The sequence below is a fragment of the Orycteropus afer genome, unplaced genomic scaffold (genome assembly GCF_000298275.1).
Source record: "Orycteropus afer afer isolate SDZICR_OR568_19922 unplaced genomic scaffold, OryAfe1.0 scaffold00274, whole genome shotgun sequence".
NCBI lineage: Eukaryota > Metazoa > Chordata > Mammalia > Tubulidentata > Orycteropodidae > Orycteropus > Orycteropus afer.
The window spans coordinates 3,341,778-3,346,960 of NW_006921861.1; positions in this window are offsets into that span (position 1 = coordinate 3,341,778).

Sequence of the window (5,183 nt, forward strand, 5' to 3'; positions counted from 1 at the left end):
TGTTACCTATGCACCAGGTGCATCTCGCTGGGTTTTAAACACCAGAGGCTCAGCCTCAAAACTCACGTCTACATGTCACCACAGTAGGACAAACTGACAGACAAGTTTGTCCTGCTGTTGGAGACCTCTCATATCCCTCCCACCTGGGTCCCTGTGTCTGGGTCTCAACTAGCTGTTTTTATTTCTGTTTTACAGAAATTAACAAGCTGGTCCTGAAACTCATATTAGAAGTGCAAGGGCCCCAGAGAAGCTAAAACCATCTTGAAAGAGAATAACAAATTTGGAAGACTCACACTATCTTATTTTAAAAATTACTACAGAGCTATAGTAATCCAGACAGTATGAGGCTGGTATAAGGACAGAAACATAGGACAATGTGACCAAATTCAGTCCAGAAATAAACCCTTACCTTGCGGTCATTTGATTTTTAACAAGTTTGCAAATACAATTCAATGGGAGAAAGAATAGTCTTTTCAACAAATGGTACTGGGACAACTAGACAACCACATTACAAAATAACTATTATCTCTCATGATAAATAAAAATTAAATTAAATGGATCATAGATTGGAAAACAAGAGTTATAACTGTAACACTCTTAGAAGAAAACATATCAATAAATTTTCTTGACCTTGGATTAGGCAGTGGTTTCTCAGATATAATACCCAAAGCCTAAGTGACAAAAGAAAAGTAGATAAATTGGAATTTATTAAAATAAAACAGTTTTGTGCTTCAAAGGACACCATCAGGAAAGTGAACAAAACCCACAGAATGATTGAAAATATTGTGAAATATATATCAGAAGTGGGACTTTTATCCAGAATATATAAACAACTCCTAAATTTCAACATCAAGAAGACATAAATAAATAAATAAATAAATAAAGGCAAAGATTTGAATAGATATTTCCACAACTGGCTAATAAACACATAAATGGAGTAAACATCATTAATCATTCTAAAAATCCCACCAAACTTACTGCTGTCAAGTCAATTGTGACTCATAGTGACCCCTCCTTGGGTTTCCGAGGTGGTATCTCTACTCAAGTTGATGGTCCAATCTTTCTTCCCAGGAGTGGCTGGTGGGTTTGAACCTCCAGCCTTTGGCTTAGCAGTCAAATGCCTTAGGCACTATGCCACCAGAACACCCTCATCATCAGTCATTAGGGAAAAGCAAATCAAAACCACAATGAGATACCACTTTACATATATACTAAGATGGCCATAATGAAACAAACAAACAATAATAAGTGTTGGTGAGAATGTGGACAAATTGAGACCTTCGTGAATTGTGAATAGGGAAGTAAAATTGTGTTCTATTTTGGAAAACAATTTGGTGGTTTTTCAAAATATTAAACATGGAATTACTGTTAAAAAAAAAAAAAAACAACTCACTGCTAACGAGTCAGATCCGACTCATAGCAACATCTCCTTGGGTTTCCAAGGCTGTATCTCTATGCAAGTAGATTGTCCAATATTTCTTCCCAGGAGTGGATGGTGAGTTTGAACTGCCAGCCTTCTATTTAGCAGTCAAATGCCTTAGGCACTACATCATCGGAGCTATGACCCAGCAATTCCACTCCTAGTTATATACCCAAGAGAAATAAAAACATGTCCACACAAAACTTTTACATGAATGTTCATATAAGCATTATTCATAATAGCTGGAAAGTGGAAACAACGTAAATCTCTATCATCTGACAAATGAATAAACAAAATGTGGTGTATCTATAATGGGATATTATTCAGCCATAAAAAGGAAAGAGCTGCTTATATACATGACAACACAAAGGAAACTTGAAAACATGCTAAGTGAAGAATCTGATCACAAAAAGCCACTGATCACGAAAAGCTATATATGGTATGATTCAATTTGACATGTCCAGAACAGCCAAAATCATAGAGACAGAAGGTTGGCAATTGCCAAGGATTGGAGGGAGCAAAGGATGGACAGTGATTAAGAATAGATCAGGAATTCTTATATTATGATTGTTGACTGCCATTGAGAAACCCCATGTGACAGAAGAAAATGGTCCCATAGGGTTTTCTTAGTTGTAATCTTTACAGAAGATTGTCAGGTTTTTCTTCCATGGAGCCAGTGGGTGGGTTCAAACCACCAACCTTTTAGTTAGTAGCTGAGCACTTCACTATTACACCACCAGGGCTCCTTGGGTTTCTTGCAGGGCCTACAAAAATGTTCTAAAATTAGATCAAACACCTAAATGAATCAGGGTTGCACTCCTCTATAAATTTACTAAAAACAATTGAATTGTACACTTCAAAAGGATGACTTTTGTTATGTAAGTTATATCTCAATTAAAAAAAAAAAAAAAAAAAACCTCATTGCCGTCAAATCGGATCCGACTCATAATGATGCCTACTTGGGTTTCCGAGGCAGTATCACTATGGAAGTAGATTGCCCAATTTTGCTTCCGAGGAGGGGCTGGTGGGTTTGAACCGCCAGCCTTCTGGTTACCAGTCAAATGTCTTAGGCACTATGCCACTAAAGCTGTTATAAAAAAAATTAACAGCCAGTAGAAGCAGCCTATGAGGATGTGGGGGCAGGTGTGGGTGCTCCCCATGTTGGGGCCACAGACTCAGCTATCTGCTTCTTTACCTCCTGCTGTGCCAAATGCTTTCCCTATCTACCTCCTGATCAGCACTTATTACTTGTGCTTTCCTTATAGAGTTCCAGAAGACCCCTGAGTGGAAGGGCAAATATGCAATTAAGGGAGTATTACTTCTTATGTCTTTGTTTTAGTAATCTATTGCTGCTAAAACAGAAATAATATAAATGTGTGGCTTTAAAAAAACAGGAATTTGTTTTCTCACAGTTTAGGAGATTGGCTTTAAGAGAAGGCTTTCTTAATTTGTCAGCTCTGGAGGAAAGTCTTCTGAGCTTCTGCTCCTAGACAATCTCCATGTGGCTTGGCATCCCGCCACCCCCACCCCCCGCCATTTCTGTTAACTCACTTGCTTGTTTAATCTCTTTTATATTTTAAGACACACCCTACACTAATTGTGTCTCATTAGCATAATAAAAACAAGTCATTCCCAAATGGGATTATAACCATAGGCATAGGCATTAGGATTTATAACAAGTATTTTTTTTAAGGCACATTCAATCCATAATAATCTTTTTTGTTAGTTTGTTTTCCATTCACTCATGACATTGATTGAGCACCAAGGTGGGGAAGAGGGGCTGACCTGTTGCAGGTGCTGAGAAAATAGACAGGATCAAACTGAGGCCCTGCCCTCAAGGACTTGCAATAGAAAGTGATCCCTATGTCAAATAGAGGAACTGAAGCCTTTTAAAGTTCTTTGCATAATGATAGGTTCTTAGATTTTTTAAATATCTTAACTTTATGGTGCTGATGAACTCTACCCTCCTCAGGATGGAATCTGGGCATCACTTTTCTTCTCTTGCCCTGGAGTCCCCAAAGTTTTGACTTGTCTCTGTCAAGGCAGGTGAGAAAGGAGAGAGGTCCAGTGATACTTAAGACAATGACTTTTCTCATTGATACAAACAAGGAGGAAAGAAGAACTTCCATAGTGAATATTACTTTCCAACCAAGTTTGCTGGCATGGTGGGAGATGCTTACACTTGTGGAAATGCAAGCATAAACAGCCATTGTAGGCAGGGCAAGACACATAGTGTTTAATTTGGTGTTGTGGTGATTTTTAACTCAGAGCTCCCTCCCCCCTTTTATTGTGCTTTGGGTGCAAATTTACAGAGCAGAATTTTTTTATATTTAATAGTTCGTGTACATTTGGTTTTACTCCCCAATTACCATCCTCAACCCTAACCCACTTACCTCTTTTCCCTTCCAAGTGATGCCCCCATCCCTGTGCTGTTCTTAGTTATGCACTTCTGTCTGTCCAGCTTTTCCTCCATGTGAATCTTGTCCCTCTGGTGCCCCATGGCCAATTGCTTCAAGAAGTGTATCTCTTTAGAGTAGGTGGGTACATTGTCCTGGGTTGGGTTCTCTGTGTGTAAGTCTTACTACTGTTGGGTTAAGAGCCAGCCCTTGGGAGTGAGTTTTATCTCAGGCCTAAAGTGTTCCCCAGGGCCACAGTCTTGGGGGTCCCACCGGACTCCATCTGACTAGTAATTCTGGTTGTTACTGTGTTTTTTAATTTTATTCCACATTTTTTCTTCCATTCTATCCAGGATTTCCAGTTTGGATCTCTTCCTGAGTTGTATTGGTAGTCAGGCTCCATCTGGTTCTTCTGGTCTCAATGTCCATCATACCCTAGGGCTGATTGTTTCCAAATGGCCTTGGTTTTCTTCACTCTTCTTCACTTCAGATGAGAGGAGATCATTAGCTGGATCTTAGATGGCTGCTTGAAAGCTTTTAAGACGTCAGTCGCTACTCACCAAGGTAGGTTATAGAACAAGATTTTTATGTATTATGTTGTGTGAATTGAGCCTGGTGTCCCCCAATACTATGGTCTTGAGTCAGCAGATCAGGTGGTTCTCTCTCCCAAGGTGTCTGGCTGTCTCTGAGGCATTGCTTCAAATCTGTCTTCTGTTGCTTCTGTAATGATTGTGGTTATTTTCTATCCCTAGTGTCTGTGTAAGATTATCCTCAGCTGAATCTGTCATTGGTCTGTTCACTGATCCCCATCTGATCTTCAGTTGTCTATGCATTTATCTGTAGCCTGGTGTTTGGTGCTAGTGGCAATGCAGTATTGTGTATACACTTGTATTAGCCTCTGTCATCTATATCTTATGTGCAGAACTCAGTGTCCTCCCTTTCCCCAGTGTTATCATGTTGGTCACAGACTCTGCCCATACAATACTTCCCCTTACCCAACTCAGCAAGTGGCCCCCAACTAGTCTGAAAATTTCCCCTCTTCTTCCTTTCCATCCCTGGTAACCTACAATGTGAGTTCCTTTCCTTAAGCAAACCCTTCCTTGATTTTTTACGATAATGGGTTCATACACTATTTGTCCCTCTGCGATTGACTTATTTCACTCAGCATAATGTCTTCCAGGTTCATCCACGTTGTGATATGATTCTTATATTATTCATTGTTCTTTAATATAGCATTATATAAACAGAAATAATATAAATGTGTGGCTTTAAAAAACAGGAATTTATTTTCTCACAGTTTAGGAGATTGGCTTTAAGAGAAGGCTTTTGTGTGAGCTCTGGTAGCATAGTGCCTAAGGCACTTGACT